The sequence below is a fragment of the Urocitellus parryii genome, chromosome 9, assembly GCF_045843805.1.
Source record: "Urocitellus parryii isolate mUroPar1 chromosome 9, mUroPar1.hap1, whole genome shotgun sequence".
In the NCBI taxonomy this organism is placed as follows: domain Eukaryota; kingdom Metazoa; phylum Chordata; class Mammalia; order Rodentia; family Sciuridae; genus Urocitellus; species Urocitellus parryii.
In genome coordinates this window covers 137,213,512-137,235,855 of record NC_135539.1, presented here as the reverse complement: position 1 = coordinate 137,235,855, position 22,344 = coordinate 137,213,512, and the positions used below count along the sequence as shown (strand labels likewise).

The 22,344-nt window shown below is 39.7% G+C and overlaps 1 protein-coding gene across 1 annotated transcript in view; it reads left to right on the top strand.

Moving 5' to 3' along the window:
* Pappa2 (pappalysin 2) overlaps positions 1-22,344 on the top strand; it is a 240,625-nt gene that overhangs the window by 26,642 nt on the left and 191,639 nt on the right. The gene's annotated exons all lie outside the window — the stretch shown is intronic.

The following is a 22,344-nucleotide window of genomic DNA, read 5'->3' as shown; positions in this document are numbered from 1 at the left end:
AGGGACAGTCTTCACAGAACTCAGGATCTGTGGAGCAGACAACTGTGTAGCATGTACCTGAGGCACAGGGGAGTGGAAGGACTCGCTGTACTTGACCAGGCCAGGATCTCAAGGAGAACAAACACTGCAGGTCGTGATAGCAACCAGTCAATGCACTCCCATAGGCAGTTCTTCCTGTGGTCACAGGGTCTTACCAAAGTCAGACAAATCCACGGAAACATCTCACAACTGCTTGGTCTTTGGTGAAGTTTGAGCAGTTCAGTGCATTCATGGGCACAAGTGTACTTTACACCTGGCCTCAGGTTCCCAAAGTCTTCTACTGTTCCCTGGTAATTTCCATTTGCCATGTGGCATCTACAGGGGTCTTTTGTAGAGGGAAAATCAGATCCTGTAATTCCCCTTCTGACTTTTTCCTCACTGCACTTAATACCTAAATCCTCCTCTGGCTCACAGATCCTGCTGCGATCGGGCCCTTTCTACATGGTCAGCTTCTTCCTCTCTATCACTTTCTTTGCCCACATGGCACAGCCTTGCTGGCTGTTCTGTTCTGTTCTGTTCAATAGATGAATCTTCTTCCTACCCCAAAGGCTTTACCTTGACTATTCTTTTTGGAATTCTCTTTTCCTTGATCTTCCCTTGGTTGGTTCTCTCTCATCATTCTAATATCTACCTGATCTACCTTCTACCTCCTGGGGTAGCCTTTCCCAACCCCCCAGTCTAAAGCAGCTATCCAATCATTTTTTTTTGTGGGAGGGGTTACCAGGGATTGAACTCAGGGGCACTTGATCACTGAGCCACAATCCCAGTCCTATTTTGTATTTTACTTAGAGACAGGTCCTCACTGAGTTGCTTATCATCTAATTTTAACCACCTGCCCAACACCACTTCAGATGTTTTTTCTATGCAATCATATGTTTTTCTGTCTTTCCCGTTTGGATTGCTGATTCCATGAGAACAGGGGCCTTGTCTGTATTGTCTCTATGTTCCCAGTGCCTTGAACAGCCACCAATGTGGAATTATTTGTCTCATGTTTATTTTGATGAATGAATGCATCAGATGTATCTTCTGTTCTGAGACAGAAATAGATAAAAAGCTTCTCATTTGGTGTCTGATCCAGAGGCGGGGGTGGGGGGGATGTTGGAGAGAGGTTGGAAAGGAGGGAGTTAGGCAGTAAACCTGTTAATCTGTCTATGTGGACAAGGCGTCCCTAGTACAACTGGTACCTTTGTTGGAATTATGAAAAGGCACACCTAAGCTAAAGTGTAAGGCTGGCAGGTGGTAGGAGGACTGGCTCACAGCTCCCAGGGCCTGAATGGCTGCCTTTCTGTTGGTCATGATTTGTTCAGTAGTTCATGGTGTCTGTATCCACGGGCAGTCCTCCTGCTGTCAGTTAATACTAACAGACTGGCCTGTGGCTCAGGCACATGGTGTTGAGGACAGAGTGTAAGATTTGGAATCAAGGAACACAGTTAAATCCTAGAGCCCTTGCTACTGAACTGGTATGCAAGTTACAAAGTCACTTTCTGAAATTCAGGAGAGTTGCCTGCAAAATGGGGGTGACTACAGTCATACTTTGTATTGCTATTTATCTTAAGTTGTTTTGTGAATCAAATGAAATAAAGCACAGGGAAGTTGTACCTCTAAAATTTTCAATGTACACAAATAACATTAGTTAGTATTGTTAGAACTGACAGATGGAAAGTCTTTGGTTACATAATAATAATGCATAGGGAATTGATTACATTACCAGAAATAGTTGCTTAAGAAAATTCTCTTTGGGTTTGGGTTTTAGATTTTGATAATCTTGAGCATAAATTAAACCTCACCAATAGCAGTGGCTGACAAGTCTTAGGATCCCCAGGGAGATAGGAAAATTGGGCTTGTTCTCAGTTTTCCCCCAGCTCATTATAACAACCCACTGCTGTCCACCACTATAAGGAAACACCTGAGATAATCCCCTTCTAAGGAGAAAAGGTTTGCTTTGACTCATTGTTCTGGAGTTTATAGTCCAAGATTAGGTGGCCTTATCACTTGGGGCCCCCTACAAAGACATATCATTGAAGGACTGTGTGTGCCTGAGCAAACTGCTCACCTCATGAAGCAGTAACCAACAAAGGAAGAAGAAGAGACCAGGCTCTCACAATCCCCTCGGAGGGCATACCTGCCATGGCCCCCAGACCTTCCACTAGGCCCTGCCTTCAAAGGTTCCACCACATCCCAATAGCACCACCCTTGGGATCAAACCTTTAACACAAGGACCTCTGGGGACACCCATCCAGGCCACAGCAGTCTTTCAGGGCACGCAGACATCATTTTCCTCAGGGTGGCCTTTTCCCTCTGCATTGTCCTTATCTGAGTGTTTACAATTCACTCCCCTCACTGCCTCTGAGTTGCCATGAGGGCTCATCCCATTCTATCTGTAAAGCCAGAAGGCTTGTGAACATTTCTTCATAGAGACTTTAGTATCCTGACACAGAATATCTGCTTTGTGGAATTAAAGAAAATATTTATATGATTTATTTTTGGTGGTACTGGGAATTGATTGAACCCAGGACCTTGCACACGTTAAGCATATGTTGTACCACTGAGCTATACTCCCAGTCCTAAATATTTATGTTTTGAGTGTTAAAAATATTAATAGCAGAGTAATAAATGCTTATGGTTAAAAATATCAAGTTGTACCTAAAGATTTATAAAGAACAAGAGACTCCTGCCTGATTCTCCCCCATTCTTTTCCACTCTCTAGCCTTGATCTCATAGGTAGGCAAATATAATTCTTTTACCTATCTCTTCTGTTGGTTACCTACATATCTCCAAATATATTTATAATGTTTAATTCATCAATATTAAAAATTGACTTGATCTTATGATACAGATGAGACCAACTCTCTTAAATTGTCTCTCTCTTTCTTTCCATCTTTCCAATCAAATTATTTTTTTACTTTTAGTTGAGTCAGTATAGTCATCCATTGGTATCCCTAGGGAATTGGTTCCAGGACACAGGAATCTGCAGATACTCAATTCCCCTATACAAAAGGCATAGTATTTGTGTATAATAGCAGATACTCAATTCCCCTATACAAAAGGCATAGAATTTGTGTATAATATACAGATATCTCTAGATTACTTTTAATACCTGATACCATGCAAACACCATATAAATAATTAATTATATCTGTTGTAAGAATAATGACAGGAGAAAAGTTTATACATATTCAGTGCAGATGCAACTTTTTCTCTACTATTTTTGATCCACTCTTGATTGAATCCACAGGTGTGGAACCCCTGGACATGGAGGGATGACTGTATGTGTATTAACATTACAGCAGTGATCTAGAACAAAATGTCACCCTATTTTCATTCTTACACAACCTCTTCCCATCCCCTATCCTATACGTGTGTCTCTTCTCCCTTCTTACTTCTTTTCTTTCCTTCTTCCTTTTCTCCTTCCTTATTTTAGTCTTCCTTGATACCCTCAATTGTTTCCAAATGCTTTATCACACAATCTATTTGTATCTTTTTTTATACCAGGAATTAAATTCAGGGGCACTAGATCACTGAGCCACATCCCCAGCCCTATTTTTGAATTTTATTTAGAGACAGGTCTCACTAAGTTGCTTAGGGCCTCACCATTTCTAAGGCTGGCTTTGAACTCTTGATCTTCCTGTCTTAGCCTCCTGAGCCACTGGGGTATAGGCGTGCCTGGCAGGTTTTTTTTTTTTTTTTTTTTTTTTTTTTTTTTTTTTTTTAACACACTTACCTGAAGCTTTCCCTTCTAGATCTTCTATTTTCTTTTTCTAATATTGATTGGCCAGTTATCTTTAGGTAGGCTGCATACGTGTTCTAGGACTTCACTAATTTTTTGAAATACAGCCAATGTGTCCTGAATTACATGAATTTCTCTGAATTTACTACTTTATTTTACTGGAAAATACCCTTACGTAACTTTCTAAGAAAAGATGTTTTGGGCAAACTTCTCTGAAAATGACTTATCAAGAGTGTTTTTATTCTGCCTTTACAAAAAACTGATAATTTGTCTTTGTATAAAATTCTGATTTAAAAAACATTTTTCCCAAATATTAAAGAAATTAATTTCCTCTAGAATCTATTCTGATAATTTATTATTTGGTCTTTTAAAACATGTATTCACACATTTTTCCATTTTGGAATCTTAAATATTATCCTTAGCCTCTTACTTTAGGGATCCCATTATAACTTTTCTAAGGGTTAACCTTTTTCTCTTCTATGAGCACTCAGTGTGATTCTTCAGTTTGGACAACTGTGACCCTTATCTCTGAAAATTTTCTTAATTCATTACTTTGATATTTTTAAATTCTGTTTTCTTTGTTCTATATTTTCTCCTTGAGACACCTGGGAATGAATCTCCTGAATTAATTACCTTACTTTTTTCTCTCATGTTCTATCCTTTCTTATTTTGTTCCATTTTTTTTATTTCCTTGATTTTGTTTTCTAATTATTTTATTTATTGTTAAAGATATATGCAAAATATATAAATATATACACATATATGTGAATAGTTATATTTACATGTAAATGTGTATATGTAAATTTTTTGACAGTTCTGGGTATAGAACCCAGGACTTCGTGCATATTACACAAGTGTTCCACCACTGATATGTACTCCAGTTCACAAACCTTTTAAAGACATGGTTTATCTTTTGATTTTTTTTTTAGTATTAGTCTATTTTTATTTGAATGATGCGAACTTTTGTGAGGATAAAAATAATACTAAAAAATTTTCCTACCTACCTTTCAGCCTGGTAAACCATGAACCATGTCTAGTGTGGTTCACAGAACCACAGCTTTAAATATCTATTTATAATAATTCAAGAAAGAAAAATATCTATAAACTCCTATTTTGGAAGAAGTCTGAAGGTAGAAAGATGGTAGAGGGGAGAGGTTTTTTTCCTCCACTCCCTCATATTCATTTTGTGTATGAATTTCCTCCCTCTTCTGCCATACATTGTTTGTATTGAATTTTTATTATTAAAAATGTTTTTATGGCTCTCACTGGCAAATGAGAAGAATATTTTAAAAATTCTTATTTAAAAAGTTCCTATGATGTACTAGATATGGTAAGCTAAACAGAGGGACAAATAGAATATATGAAAAGTAACTGCTGATAACTTCAAGGAAGGGTTTAGGATCTGAAATCTCTGGATTTTAATCCAGGCTGGGGCATGAGAAGCAGAATGTAGATTATGGTCTGCTGTTCTGAGCCATGCTTGGATTATTCAAAAGGACTTTGGATTCATGGAGACATAGAAATCTGGGTTTCTATGAGGTCCTTAGGGCATGGTGGAATTAATGGTCATCTCTGGACTAAATTACCCATATATAGCATCCTTATTATTACAATTAAGTCACAGAGTTTAAATTCACAGTTCTATTATACTGTTACTCTGAAGGGATCCAACTTCAACAAATGCTTTGCCTGGTATTTATTGAGCAGACAGAGTGTGCCAGCACAGAGTCCTTCACAGTTCAGTGAAGTGTAGGAAATGAGGTAGGAAGTGGGGTCAGACCGATAGATAGATAGCTAACCTGCATTAGTAATTGATGTCGATGTGCAAATATTTTCTTCACTTCTCAAATCCTACTCAACCTTCCTAATGGCTCCTGGTGAGAAACTAGAAATCTAGTCCAAAGAGGTTCCTCCCTTAAGGCTCTGAAAGAAGGAGAGAGTTTAAGGAATCCAGCACTGAACATCTGTAACCCAGATGGGCCTATCAAACACAGTATTTATCAGACTTGGGACCAGTCAGAAGAGATATGAATTATAGATACATTACCCAGACAGAAGGACTTGGCTTGAGGTTGGGAGGGCTACGTAAGCCAGATGTCTATTTCTACATACCAGTTGCCCTGGGAGAGAGGGGAGGGAGTGTGTGTCAGTCATAGGAGTTGAAGGAAGGAAGGGGATTGAGGGTTCACTTAGGTAAAATCACAAATATCATTGACCATTTCCTGTGGTGCATCTCAGGGAGACAAGCCAAGTGAATTTCTGTGCTGTAAGGTGAACTTGGCTTCCCTGACTTACAGGCCTCACCTTCATTTGATCGTTGTATTTCCATTATTTTTCTATTTAAAACAAGGACTCAGAGTTAAGGTACTTGGTGCTGCATGCCCTTTCCATCCATTGCTTTCTCTCCTTTTCATCAGAGTTCAGCTATGTATTCAACTAAGTCTGGAACTGTGTGTCTCACTCTGTCTTCGTATTTCTGAGTCTCAGATTTTATAATATTGCTGATGAAGAAAAAAAAATCACCAGATTAAAACAAATTCTAACGTTTACTTTCTGAAGCCTGTGGTGGCTAACATCTCTGTATGTTGACAGTTCCCTGTCTGGTCCCTGCGTTTTTTTGCTGGGGATTCAAGCAACACAGAGGATGCTAGCAAATGGCACACTTCTCTATGAAGAAGACCTTAGGAGGAAGACTGGGAGGTGCCCGGCAGGGGCAAGAGAGAGTGGTACTTGCAGTTGTACTCAAGGAGAGCTCTTTTTGGGATATGAGGATTGATGCATGTGGCATCAAAGGGAACAGGTGGAGAAACTGGTGATACACAGACCTAGCTGCTCAGGATTAACTGTGCTCTGTTCTCCCACACTTGGTGGCTATGGAGCCAAAGGAACGGAATGGTCAGGCTGGGCCCCTGCAGTGATGGGTCTGTTAAACATCAGCCAGGCTTCATTATAGGTTTCTTTTGAAGTCAAGATTCAAAGTTCCCTGAAGCCAAAAAAACATGCATGGGGAAAATAAGTGTAAGGGGTAGAAGAGAGCAGGGTGAAAAGAAATGGAGGGGAAACTAAACCTGAACAGCAACATAATCTCCCAATCCCCCCATTTCAGTGTGCTGGAAGTATGCAGATTCTAAAGTGACACATCTTAATTTCTCTTATGTCACCTGGCAAAGAGGATAGGAAGGAAGAAATGAGAAGACTGATAGATAAGCTCAGAAGGTTTACCTAATCCCAGAAGCATCTCTTGTTTATTTTCCTCCAGGCCAATTTCTCCACAGTTCCAATAGGCACCATCTTAGAGTGCAAATGAAATTTAATTTTTCTGTTCACCTTGCTATGTGTACTTTTTTCTCCAGGTGAGTGGGGAGAGGCTGTTTTTCTCCTTTTTGTGTTTATTTCCTGGACAAATATACAGACTTGTGAGAGAGCCATGTGGTCTGTCTGGTTACAAACATTTCCTCTTAGAAAATTTTTAGGAGAGACCCTAATCTCCAACCACATTCAGTTATTCAAGGTGGCTAGGCATTTTACTTCGAGCTTGGCTGTTAGCCCTGATCCCCTGGTCAGCTGTCAGCCTGTCTCAATTGATTTCACTTAGGGATCCCTTCCTGGAATTTAACCTAGGAATCTGAAAGACAATTGCACAGTTACAAATGTTTTCCTTTTCTCCCTCTTCCTGAGAACCTTGTGAGTTATCATAGTGCCTGAAGAAATGGAGGGGAAACTAAACCTAAAAATCTGGTTTTCTGGGGCTTCCCCTAATCCACAGCCTCATTCTCTTGATGTCAGAGCATAGGCTGGATGGTAGAGGAGCATAGAGTGGTATGGGCATCCTTATCAGAGCTGTATGGGTGTCTTATCAGAGCACCACACCCTAGAGAAAGCTGCCGACTATTTTTGAGTTTCCTAAAGTTCAAGTTTTCTCTCCCTTCTCTTCTACTGCTCTAATAGCCATGGACCTGATTTCCGAAGCTCAGCAATCTGATAACTAACTCCTACTTGTCCTTCAAGTCTGTCAGAATGAAATTTCCTCTTTCCTAGGAACATTCCTTCATCCTAAAATATGGCTATAGTCCCTCATTTCAGATCCACTAGGTGCCACTACCCTGCTCTTGGCCTTGCTGTCTCTCACCTGGGTCATCACAACTGCCTCATGAGCAGTCATGATTTTTGCACTTGCACTCCCACCCAGTCTGTTTTTAACACAACAACCAAAGTAATCTTATTAGAGTGTAACTCAGACCCAGTCAGAGGCAATGAATTGCATGGGTTCTACAGACCTACCCCGCCCAGCACCAGAGACTTCTGTGGCTTCATCTCTTGCCACTCTGTTCTGCTTTACCAGATTCCAGCCACACTGGCCTTGACTTGTCAGACATGCATGACCTTTCCAGTGGCTCTTGGCTGGAATGCTCGTCCTTCCAGATTTCTGTACGGTCGGCTTTCCCACTTCCTTCTGGGCATTTTTCAAAGTGACCTCGTAAGGGAGGCTTTCCCTGTGACCCCATCTAAAATTCTACAACTCCCTTGACTTTCAGTGTTCTTTCCTGTTTTATTTTTCTTTTTAGAATTCATCACCACCAGGCTACTTTGTTTATTTCTCTTAATGTCAATCTTCATTGGAATGTAACAAAGAAAGGGTTTTTGAGTGTTTGAGTTACTATCACATCTGAGCACCTAGAACAGAAAAAGGAAGACTAAATATTCAATAAATAACTTGAATGAAGGCATAGAGTTCCTCCTCCAGTACAGTGGTTGGCAAACTACGGTCAGGAGATGAAATTTGGCCCACTCTGTTCTCCTAAATAAAATGTTATTGGAACAGCCACAGCCACTTGTTTGCCTAATTGTCTATTGCTACTGTCACATGGCAGAACTACATAGTTAAGACAGAGACTGCATGGTCCACAGAGTCTAAAATGTTTACCATCTGGGCCTTTACAGAAACATTTGTCTACTGCTTCCCTGGTGCACATCTATCTTAATATACTGTAATCATCCTTTGCCACTCCTCTCTTTATGCAAGAATTCAGATTCTCTGTTCATGGTTCTTGGAACACAGCAAGTGCTCAATTAACTTAGTAAAAATGGCCTAACATATTAATGGAAAATCAGTGATGAAGGACAACTGACAATGTTAGGCAAAGGCTTAATGAGGGTAGAAACTTAAAGGCATAGAAATCTCTCTGTGTTGAAAGAAGAAGGGTGTACGGAACCTCCATTGGTAATCTTTTGTTCTGATCTATCACTGTTGCCACATTCGAAAGTAGGGAAGGTAGTTAGAGATGCCTGTGGAGGGGAATGTGTTAGAGCAGCACTAAGCCCTTGGGTCCTTTACTTAACTTTTGAGTAGCTGTGCTCCAGATGGCTCTGAAAGAATGAAAAATGAAGTGAGTTTTGATGAGCAAAGAAGTAGTCTAGTACAATAGCCAGGAAGCAAAATGAATTCTCCTTACCTGGGGAGACAGTGAGTGAAAACGCAGTCCCCCAAAAAGAGATCAGATGGTCTCTACAATGATGTCACAGGTTAGCCAAGACTCTTACCAAACATTTTTGTTAGGCTTTTGCAGTTGTAAAGAAGAGAGACCACAACTAGGCATGGTGGCAAACATCTGTAATCCCAGAGGCTGGGGAGGCTCAGGCAAGAGGATGCAAGTTCAAAGCCAGTGTCAGCAATTTAGTGAGTCCCTATACAACTTGGTGATACTCTGTTGCAAAATAAAAAATAAGAAGGACTGGGGATATGGTTCAATCCTCATTTCCAAACAGACAAACAAAACAAACAAACAAACAAATAAACAAAAAACCAAGAAACTGCTGAAGTTACCTAAAAAAAAAAAAAAAAAAAGACATACAGGATGCCAGTGGAGTCAGAAGGCTGCCCATGACAGGCAGGTTCTGGAACTCTGTTTCTCTACATCTTAATGCTCTATACCACTCGGATCTTGATAGCCAGCTACTTGGACACTCATAATTTCTATTGCCTCAGAGCTTCTAAAACATTGCTTCAGCTTGCTGTGGCTCCTAGATTTTTATCTCATTGAGTCCTTTTCTGAAGATTCATATTCTACTGGTAATTGCTGTAGTCTCTTGCAATATCTTGGTTCGAATTCAGTGAACTGTCAATGGGAATTTACCAAACTCATCATTATGTGTGAGGTCAGAAGCCATAGGCTTCTGGCCAATGTCAGGTGCCAGAAACTGTCTGTGGCCCAAAACAGGCTGGCTGGGAAGGGATTCAGGGCAACTCCTTATCTCAGCTGGTATAGCACTCTGAGGAGAGTGAGCTGGTTTATCATATTTTCTTCTTGGAGATTAAACTCTAGATAAGCATACTTTATTGACATTTAACCTTGATATTCCTGATCATATAAAGTCTCAGGAATTTTCATTTCAGTTATATTCCTGGGATTCCATGATTTGGAATTTAAAAGCACTTGGGTCATAGTAAGATAGTAAGTGCATTTTGCACTGGTTACTTTATTCAATCTCACAGGAGTTTGAGAAGTAAATGTTTTTATCTTCTACATTTTATATGTGAGAAAGCTGATTTAGTTAGTCAGATAACCATCAGTGGCAGGACAGAGATTAAGTTCTGACTGCAGAGTCTGTGTCCCACATCGTGTGTCAGATATATGTCTCATGTCCCCAGCAAAATACTTAATTGAGGGAAACTATAAATATTTGTTGATTTTAATTATATGGTGATTGTTTCAAAGAATATGTACTTGAAGATATGAGGGAAGGAAGATATGAGCTTACTATTTAAATTAAGGACTTCATATAGGTAGTGGGTTCCCCATCATGTGCAGGAAGAGAGCAGGAGGAAGAGTTGCTGGGGCAAAGAACAAGATGTGACACAAGGTATGCACTGTCACATGCAGATCTATGAAGACTACTGTTAGAATAACCACTGGAAGGAAGTTCCCCAGACAACAGAAAGAAGGAGAGAAACTAGAAAAATTATATTAGGACAATAGTCATCGAATGTTTGGTTAAGGGTGAAGAGTCAGCAGTTGGTAGTCAAAGATGTACAGAGAGATGTATCTTTGTTTGAAAAAAATATATATACATAATCAGTTTAAATAGCTACTCTCTTTAGATTTTCCTTCCGAGATAAATTTTCTTATTCCTGAAAAAATCTTTTAAAATTTCATTTATTAAATGTTTGTTTGTCATATGCTTTTCTTTTTCATCTCTACAGATGTCTTTACTGTGCCAAGCTTCTTAGAAGATACCTGTGTTGGGTGTATAGTTTTAGAATGACTGTTTTTTTCTTTCAACACTTTCTCTCACCAAGAAATATTGCTTTCTGTTTTCATTGACTCTGCTGAAAATTCAGCTAATCATCCTGCCTTTGTATTTATTTGGCTTTTTTTTTTTTTGGCTGTTTTTGAGATCTTCTTTCTATCTATGGTGTTCTACAATTTCACTCTGTTATGTTTGGTGTGATTTTTCTTTCTTAGTGTAGTTGAGATTTATTGTCTTTACCTAATGTGAGTATACATGTCCTCATCAATTCTGGGACACAATGAGTCTTATCTGTTCAAGTATATCTCTCTGATCTTTCTGTTATCTTCTTCTGGATTTCCTATTAAATATTAATTATTCCCTTTTCTTTGTCCTGTACATCTTTTGATAACTCTTTGATTTCTTAATATCTTTGCTATTCAAAGTTGCATTTGAATAACTATTTTTGAGTTTATTTCACAGTTGATTCTTTCTTCAGGTTTGGTTAACTTACTCTTATAACCCACTAATAAATTTTTAATTTTTATTAGTATAGTATTTATCTCCATAGATTATATTTGGTTCTTTTCCTTGTTTATTTAGTCATTTTTATTAATTCTATTATTAATCCATATCATGGATATGCTCTTTTATTTTTAAAAACACATGAATGTGATGGACACACAAACTTACACATGAGATACAATTGCATAGAACTCAACATGTACACAGGAGTGTGAGAAAACCTGGGTACAGCTAAACAAGATGAGTGGGTTGTGCAATGTAGATATCCTGGTTGTGAAACTGCATTATAGTTTTGTAAGATGCATTATTGAGGGAAACTGGGTAAAGTGTATGCAGAATTGCTCTGCAATGTCTCTTACTAGTACATGTGAATCTACAAATTGACTCAGAAGAAAAGGCTCAACTAAAACATCAATCTACAAATTGACTCAGAAGAAAAGGCTCAACTAAAAGGCTCAAACTAAAAGGCTCATCTTCTGTATTTTACAACAGTTAGTCTGATTCTGTTATTCATATCTTCTGGCTCTTCCTCATGATGTCTTATTTCTTCATGTATATTTTATGATTTATTATTATTTTTTCAATACTGGAAATGAACTCAGGGACACTCTTTCACTGAGCAACATACCCAGGCCTTTTAATTTTTATTTTGATACAGGCTATTACTAAGATGCAGAGGCTGGCCTTGAACTTGAGATCCTCCTGCTTCAGTCTCCTGAGTAGCTGGGATTGCAGTTGTGTGCCACATTGCCCAGCCATGCTTTATGCTTTTTGATTGTTAACCCATATTCCTTACAAGTTTTCCTGTTCATTTTCTTCTGGGTATAAATTGAAGATATGCTCATTTACTTTTGGCAATTGCTTATAGCACTAGCAACATGAAACCACTTCATTATTAGCATGAAGGTGTTTTTTAGACCATGGATTATTAGAATTGGGGGTACAAATTATGCCAATTCTCAAGGAAAGTTTTACCCATATGTTTTGTATTAAGACCAAGGAATGAAATAATTTTTTGTTCTTAATAAAGTTAAAGTTTTAATTTTTACCATTTTGATACTTATAGACAGTGTAGTCCTTGGGTGCTCTGATTTTATACAAGTCTCTCTTATCGAATTCCCTAACTTGAATGAGACTTAAATTTTGATTTCTATTCAAGATGCTCATGAAGCCATAAAACTGAAGTTTATGAACACCAAGAATGAGCAGATCCCTCAAGGTAGCCAGTGTCTTCAAGAAATGTTTACTTTTCTGTATTCCTGTTTTTACTTTGTATGTGGACTCTGAATATATTCCTCAGTTTCCTCCCAGATTGGCAATGCATGTAAAATTTATTTTTGTATTTTATTAGTTGGTTTTTGCTATTTTCAGTGGCAAGATGATCAGAGCTTCGTAACATCTTATGCCAGAAAAGGATGTCTTAAGTCATTGAGTATTTTGGATTCTCTAGAAAACAAATGTAGAGGGAGCATGCAGAATGAATATTATGGACCAGGGAGGCTGGAGGCAGGGAAGTGTTGATAAACTCCTAAGCAGGAGAGAGTAGGTTAAAATTGCTTAGGGAGATCATTGTGCCAGAGTGGAAAGAACTAGGAAAGTAGAAGCAAGGAGAATTAGATTCTAATCCTTGCTCTGATCTGGTCACATTGTTGAATCATTTGCTTAGTCATATTCACATTCATTCACAGTCAAAAAAATTCATTGAGTGTCTGTTCTAGGCCAGGTACCTTTTGAGGCCTATAGGTATGGTGATGAAAAAGAAATTTTTTCCCTCCCCTCCTGGAGCTTACAATCTAATGTGAGAAGACCAGCAATCCACAAATAAACAAGAGAATGCTTGATTTATATATCATGGTAGGTGCTGAAGGGAGACATCCAGCAGCACCCGGGATCCAGAGTATTTGGAGGAAGCGATAAAAGGGTATCCACAGAGTGCCTTACTGAAAAGACGTATTAGAGCAGATATGTGGAGGAATTAAGGCACTGGAATCTGGGAGATTGATTCCTAGCATTGGGAGCAGCAGGGAATGTGCATGGTGAATTAAGAAGGAAAGGAGCAGAGATGAGCTGCTAGGAGAGATCACAGAGAGCCTAGGAGGCTGTAGCACAGTTTTTCTCTCTGGGAGCTGGCAAGCATTAGCAGGGCTTGAACGGCAGAGCAACAAAACAATAGAATGATATTGTTGGAGGATCCGCAAAGAAGTGCCTGACTGCAAACTCAAAGCCATATTGCAAAATGCAAATGAGAAATGATGGCTCAAAATGATTCATAAATTGAAACTATTTCTTAAGGGCCAGTGTTTGGTGAGACATTGCCTTGGATTCAGTGGTGAGATGGAAGAGATGGTAGGTGTCCTCAAGGAGATGTCAAAGAGGTGACTGCAAAATAAAAGTGAAAAAGGTGTTCATTTCAGTTTGGAATTCACAGGGAAGGGTTGATTAGTATTCATCATGAAATGAGGCCCATAGGGAGCCTCTGCCTGGTCTTTCCTCAGAGGCCTCTTTCATATGGGTATAAAAATGCAAAGCTGAGTATAATGAACATCTCCTTTCTACTGTGCTTTCAAAAGGATTTGCTGTTCAGAAAAGCCTGTATCTCCTAGCAGGTAACTCCGAGTTTCCTAATGAATTTTGAAAAGCTTTAGGACGATGGAGGCCATAACATTGAGAATTAAGACAGAGGTAAGGACTCAAAATTATTTTAAAAGGATTGGGTGCTGGGTTGAACTCAACACCCTGGATACTTACATGGTGAACTTAGAGTTTAGTATATAAAGCATTAGCAAACCAAGAGGATATACAGTGTTTGTAAACCAAGCTGGTGGAGACTGTGTTTGCTGTCATGGGTGTCAGGGGGCCATAAGCTTAATAGGAATCAAAAGCATAATGAGGCCACTAAAAATATGCCAGCTATCTGGGATTCTGTTGAAAAAGTATAAAGCATCCAGATCACTGCAGGAGAAGTATCTGGAGACACAGATCTGGTCAGACTTCTGGAGTCTGTGCTCAGCTCTGGGAAGCTCCAGGTTTGGGAGAGTGGTAATGGTCAGGATGACAAAGTGACCCTGCTCTTGTCAGCTGTGCAGTATTACTTCTTACTTGGTTGAGGAGCCAGTATGAAGGGCACAGGGACCTCTTTTGCATTTGATTCCCTCTACCCATTCTTTTTCACTCATTAATTTATTCAATTCATAGCAAACATTGATTGAATGTGTATTATAGTTTAGACACAGTAGTGGACACTAGGGATGTGATCCTTACCCTCATTTATGTGGGAGAAAGGCACATATGCATATAATTGCAGTATAGAGGAGAATAAAATCAAGAGCTATCTCTAATCATCTCTGGACTCCTAAATCTGAATTTCTAAGGTAACTAACCAACTTGTCTTTCTATTTCTAGTATCCCTTCACCCTAGCCCAAAATTAACTCTGATTTAATTTTCTATCATCTGATTGATCACTCTCAGAATCATTTACATGTTCCATGCTTCCAAACTGGAGGGACTCAATATGGGGAAGTTGTTCTTGAAAGATAAGTAGCAGAGGCCAGACAGGAGAGTTTATTAAATGGAAAAGTACAGTCAACAGAGAATTGGCACCTGGCATATGGTGTAAGATTTGGAATAAATGACCATAGTAATAACTGCCACTTATTCAGACTAATCATAACTATAAATTAGGAAAACATTGTGGGGCATTCACAGGGCAACATTAGGACAACTATTCAAACTGACTCCCTGTGAAGCCTCGTATTTTCAGCTAAATTTGTTTTATAATTATACCTGACTATTCTGTTCATTAATTTGGTCTACTTTTTCCATAAATTTTAATAAAATGGAAGCAAGTCATTGTCCCTAGTCCTGTCATTCTGGTACCTTTTTGCACTTCCAAAGAAGTAAATAGATAAAATCACATTTTTTCCTTTCTAAGTAGCCTAAGGTAGCTGTAGGTCACCTATCTTTACAGATCTTGGGGAGCAATCCCAGCATCTGTATGCAAGCGATGTGATGGACCATCTTATTTCAAGATGTGAACATTACTAAACCTTAAGTTCTAAGGAATCTTTTCCCAAGGCTTACTCCTTTGTCTTCTTGGTTTTACTTTCTTATATATTAGGACTTTATTTCTACTTATTTCTGGCTGCAGAAATCCGTATACATTTTGCATCTATATTTCTAAATGAAGGGTCTCCGAAGAAATTTTTATTCATTTATTTAGGTGCTAGTTAATACCATGCCTTACCGCAGGTGGGCTTGGTGGATTTATATTTTCACATGAAGCAACATTTAAAATAATAAATATGGGTAAGAAAAAAAATCAGACAGATAAGAAAAGTATGAATTCAATGGTGACTTTGTTATGCTAAATGATTGCATATGTATTAGAGTGCCAGATTAGGTCACATATTTAACTCTGACTTTACCAAAATCAATACATAGGGAGATAGTTAGATTGTTCATCCTACTTCTAAGATGAATACAAAGCTGCTCAAGAGAACACTTGGCATGAGTAATTCCACTGGATAGAAATTTCTCCTAGGAACCACATACAGAGGAAACTATGGGGTACAATGAACAGCAGTTTGAACAAAACTCTTATGCAAAAATCTAATATTCTGTTAAAGAGTCAGTCTGGTGTCTGCTTGTAAGCACAAGTAAAACAACACTTTATGTACTCAGTTTCAACCTTTAGAGAGTTGATGGAATACTTTTATCCTGGAACAGGTTTTTTTTTTTTTTTTTTTGTAACAGGGATTGAACTCAGGGGCACTCAACCGCTGAGCCACATCCCCACCCTATTTTGTATTTTATTTAGAGACAGGGTCTCATTAAATTGCTGAGCGCCTCACTATTGCTGAGGCTGGCTTTGAACTCGTGATCCTTCTGCCTCAGCCTCTCAAGCCAATGGGATTACAGGTGTGCACTACCATGCCCGGGTATCCTGGAACAGTTTTAAGGAAGAATAATTATCTAGAGAGTAGGCTACCTATGGAGAGAAGGGTGGAAGGGATTCAGAACTCAAGCTCCGAGTGTGAACTGAAGGAAGCCCATGTTCTTTCAGAACCAGGGGGAAGGACAAGAGGGTGGACATAGAAGCATGAGCTCCAGGCAGGCATGGAGCTTGATCTTCCTGATAAAGAAGGAAGCAGCTAGCAGGGAAGGGGCTGGAGGGAGGTGGAGATTTTTCCTAATTAGTCTTCTTGTACTCAAGTGACTGATAGGAAAGAAAGTGATTCAGAAAACAGCTGCTGCAAATCTGTAAGGAGATTCAGTCCAGGTAAATTTGGGAAGATATAATTAGCCTACTTAGATTCAGAGCCATTAAATGTCACAGATGGACTTTGGAGATGATATAGTTCAACTTTTCATTCCATGTTATGAATGAGGAAGCTTGTCTCCAGACAAAGCTAGCCCCACTTTTTTCCTCAGTGTCCCTAAACACTCAAGGTATTAGACAAGAGGCAGAGGACACTGGGTCTAAGTCTCTGCCCCAGATTTTCCATTTTCCAGCCTCTGTCTCACTCCATAGTCTCAAAACTATCCTTTGAGGCTCGGAAGAAGTTGAAAACATGGATTCTCTTTGCCTATGTGGTCACATGTTTTTCTGCCCTGCATAACACAGTCATTAACAGCATTACATTTCATAGTTGTTAACAAAGTAGACAGTACTGGAGAAGGAACAAAAATATACAAAGGATGATTAGAAGAACATGTGAAAATAAATTCAGAATAAGATTAAAGCCCAGAACTGACTCTCAGGTAATGTGCCTCCAGGAAAGCAGAAGGGCTGATTGTGCTGGCCATGGCTGGGCCCCTGAGAGGCTGCTGGATTGGCAACTAAACAGCATCTCCTTTTGCAGTGGGCATGAAAGCTCACACTACTTCCAGAGCCACAAGCCATGTTGTGAGGCCAGTCTCTTCTCTGAGGTTAAGGACATCTGATCAATTCAGTTGACTGAGATGGCTTTGCAAAGTATTTTTTAAAACGGTGTGAAACTATTGTCTCTAAACGAAGAAGTCAACTAGCAGGCTCTTTGAGGCTTTGTGACCATTCCCATAAAGCAATGCATTCTGAGGGCCAGTTTGTTCAATGAAAATTCTTCCTGTTAGCCCTCACAAGAGTTTGCTGAGCATATGTTCCTGGAATTTTTATTGCTACATTTCTATCAATACCTCTTTTGTTAAAGAAGTAGCTCTAGGGAACACATTTATCCAATTCATTCTTGACATGTCAGGTGAGTGCTGGCAATATCAAGCTCCCTTAGACAATAGAAGTCAATGGGGGAAAAGATGGAAAATGAGGCTTAATTTACAGAGAGTCACTCTATTATAGAACAAGTACTCTCAGAAGGGATTGATAGCAAATTAAACTTCTATTTGCATTAAAATTTATGTATATTGCCTTAAGATAGATATTACTTAATTTCTCCTCATTGTTTTCCTTATAAAAATGTAATACATCTTCATGCACTCTATACTGAAGGTACACTCTGTCTCTAGGTAGACAGATGCTGGAGATGCCAGCAAGATGTAACAAACTCCACAGAGCAGGATCATGGGGGAGGTGAGCAGATGCCCACAGAGTGGCTCCTAAGAGAGAAGACAGCAGCCATGCAAGCCCCAGGCTGGAGGGAGCTCTGAAAGGCTCAGGGAAGCATCGCTCATCTGTTTATTATAGGAACAACTGCAGCTTCATGTGTGTCTTTAAAAGCTCAATTTGTTCTCTGAGATTAAGGACATCTGATAATTATTAATTGGAAACTTCTTGGGGTCTTCTGAGATATCCCCAGACTGAGTAGTTGTTTTGTTTTTTAATCTAACAAATACTCATTATAATGGAAGATAGTAAGTCTAACATCCGGAAGGATGAATGGGTTCATCCAAAAACCTAATGAGGCTTTGGGCACAGTCACAGACAGTACCAAATCCACTGTTCTCACAGTAATCGACTTTGGCTTCCTGGCTCCTTATCCCAATGTCTGTAATGACTGACATCTCAGTTAGTTTTAATCTTTACTCACCAAACAAACTTCATTTTTCCAAGTAACCTAGCATAGTAGGTCCTATGTTTGAAAAAAACACTTGAAAAAGAGAAAGTGGGCGGGGGGGGGAGGAGAGGAGACAGAGAAAGAGAGAAGGAGAGAGAGAAGCAATGGAAGTTGTTTTTGACAAAGTCAATTTCTTAGGATTAAAGATTAAAATTCTATTAAAAGCATTGGGAAGGACCAGTTGATGGCAGCGATTTTTCTCTGGCACAGAAGACTCCCTCGAGGCACCTGCTCTGTCAGTGAGGAGTCGAGCGGGGTCAATGGCCTGTCTGTTGTAGTAACTGCCTCTAGTAAATACAACACCACCACAGGCCAGGGAACATTTCTGTCTCTGCCTTTCTCTCTTAAAAATAATAATTAAGGACCTTTTTTTTTTTCAAATTATGAAGTGTGTTGGGCCAGAGCTTTTATTCATGTCTATCATCACTTGACAGCACCTCCGTGGTGTCCTCATTAATCAGTTATACTTAAATATAAAATATTCCACAGTTTTCTTTTACTTTAGTACCTAAAGTGGGTGGTACGATTGGGACTGGAAGGTACACAGGAGAAAACATCTCGTGGGGGATCTCCCTGAGAATGCTGGGAATTAAGCTTAGACCTGAGTCAGGAACTGCTGTCCACCTCTAGCTCATAGTACTTCAGGACACTGCGAGATTTCTCCTGTTAGTTCCCCAAGGAGAAGTGTACCAATTTATCTCTGCACTTCCATAATTGAAGAAAATGACCATTAAGACCTGCTTTTGTGTCAGGCATGAAACCAAGTATTTTACATCTATTTTATCATTTAATTACTATTTTGAAAAATGAGTTTGTCCTCATTCAATAACTGAAACAGCCAATGTCCTCACGGTTTGCTTATGAAGTCTCATATAGAGAACATGGAAGGTACTCAAGAGATAGGTGCTACAGAAATGTATTGAAAGTATAAATGTAAAAACTCTGACTTTAGGAGGCAGAGGGTGATCTCTAAAGGGCTGAGGGTCCTAAAGTGATCAGCTTAGGCCAACAACTATCCCCGGAGGTCCCCTATTAGCCAGTTTTTGTTTGTTTATTTGTTTGATATCAAGCTGTCTTGAAGCAAATGCCATTGCTACGGTGATGCTGATGAGTCTTAGAATGCATGATCCCTTCTGAGGTTGGGATGGTGACTTTGGGCACAATTGAGGTACAGAGAGCTAGTGAACCATGATGGTACAATTGATTTGCCAACTTCTGTTTGCTTCCCAAAGTGTCTACTCCAGGTATACCCACCTCAGTCCAAGAGAAATGATAATGGCTCATTTGGGCTGCTGTAAGAAAATGCTATAGACTAGGCAATTAATAATCACCAGATATTTATTGTTCACAGTTCTAGAAAGGTCAGGATCAAAGTGCTGGCTTATTTTGTGTCTGGTGAGGCTTGTTCCTCATAGACAGTATCTTCTGTGGCCTCATGTGGTGGAAGGAGCAAGCCAGTTCTCATCTGCCCCTGTTTTAAGGGCACCCATCCCAATCATGAGGGTGTGGCCTGCCTAAATTAAACCCTATCACATTGAGAATTAGATTTCAGTGCAGTAATTTTAGAGGAACACAAACATTTAGACCATAGTAAATGATGAGGGAAGTCATTGACCAAATTAATAGCTCAATATATTTTGTTCTTTTTATGATTATTATACCCATTCCACGTTTGTCCCCAGAACGTCCATTTTCATTCCTACTCTCAAGCCCAGTGTTTTGCCCTTTCTCATTTTGTTCCGAGCAATCCTTTTGGCTGACTCAGTGTGCCTCTAATTCAGAGGGGTGAACAGGTCCATGTGTGTCTCCGATGATTCACTATTGGCCACATGGATTGTTGGGCAGCAAAGAGGATCTGGCAGTCAGGAGGCCATTGAAACGAGTAGTGTAAACTCCAGCAACGCCAGGAGGAGCTAGAGCCAACCTTCACTGTGGCAAGGCCAAGAAAACAGCCAGTCCTCATTTCACCTGGGACTGTCCCTGTTGAAGACTGCCCTCCCTGTACAGCTGGCTTTCCTACAGGGGACTGTCCTGGATCCAGCTGTCCTGGATCTCCAAGAAATAGAATTGGGGATTCTGAGGAGTTCCCAGAGGATCTGATTTTGTCTGATTCAGTTTAATCACACTCACCAGCAGTTAGTATGCATCTCCTCTCCCCCTTCTTTTGTTACCTTAAGTAAGTCCTTTTAAATAACTGCACATCTGGGTAGTGGACTACCTACTTCTAGCCCCTCAATGAAGAGATGGTACCTATGATTGGTTATACTCTCAACCCTGTCACATTGAGAATTAGAGGTCCTTGAAAACTAAGCCTTTTACATTATGACTGAGTGAATTCATACTGATTCCCAAATAGCAGAATGCATTTTTGTGTTTCAGGCCAGTTACCTCCTCATTTTAATGATTGGAATTTCCTAAATGCACACCAACTTTGAGATATTTTTACTAGCAACGTATTTAAGATCTTTCTTTATTTTCCTTTTATCCATTGTTCTATTCTTGTCTTTCACCATTCCACAAATGCCAAAAACATCTTATTGTTTTCCAAACATGCCAGGCTTCTTCTCTATATTTGTGCTTTTGAACACATCCTTTGTTCTTTTTATTTTCTTTTTAATTTTTTTAGTTGTAGATGGACACAACATCTCTACTTATTCATTTTTTAATGTGGTGATGAGATTGAACCCAGTGCTTTACACGTGCAAGGCAAGCAGTCTACCATTGAGCTAAATTCCCAGCCCTGTCATTCATTCTTGCCTGCTAGAATTCCTCTTTCCTCCTTCTTGGTAAACTTATTAAGACCCAGCTGAACTATCCTTCTACTCTCACCCCCAGTCTGTTCTTCTGCTTTTGCATCACTCTATAGGCATCTCTATTGCTTCATTTGGAAGGCTGTTGTCCTGATTTTAGGAGGCTTTTGAGCAGATCCACCTGGGACTGTTCAGGAGAAAGGTGGGGAAAGTGAGAACTTGGCAGGGCTGGGACTGAGCCCCTCAACGGTTGCAGAATGGACTCCTGTGAGGGCAGGTGGAAGGGTGTTGGGTGGGCATAAGCAATAGGCAGTCCTGCATTCAAGGATCACTGAGCCATTTCAGAGTTCCTCCCTGATAGGAGGAACCTGGGGTCCACATTCTGGGAGATCATTCAACTGAGAATAGGGCCAGGATCCATGGCAGTCCAGTCTACAGGAGGAATTCAGACCAGTGCTTGGAAGGGAATTTGTTCAGTAGATTCAGTCAGCATCACAGGGGTAAGAAGGCCAGGGCTCACTCTGACCTGCTGGACACTGAGTTTGACAACTTGGTCAATTCCACATTCCACCAAGTGATGGGTCCCAAGGCTGCCTCCCCCGAAAAAGAACCCACAAAATACAAAACACATACACACAAATAAAAAAGCACACACACACACAACACACACACACACACACACAAAATAACACACCAGCAATGGAAACAAAACAAAAACCCCTCCTGTCCAGATAGTTGACTTAGAAATTAGAGATGAAGAGACAATAGGAGGAGAATGTCAAAGCCTCCAGCTGGGGGTGGGGATGAACCGAAGTGAGAAGGTCACGTTAGTAAATCTCATACTCACTTTCTTGGGGGGGGGTGGGGATTACACAGAACAGTGTTTTTGTCTTGTTCAGTTTTGCATCGCTTGTGCCTAATATTGGGCCTGACATGTAGTAGACTTTCAGTAAATGCTGATCAAAGCCATGAATTAGTAAATGCACACATAATTCTCAGCCTCTGAGAAACATACCTCCTTTCTCT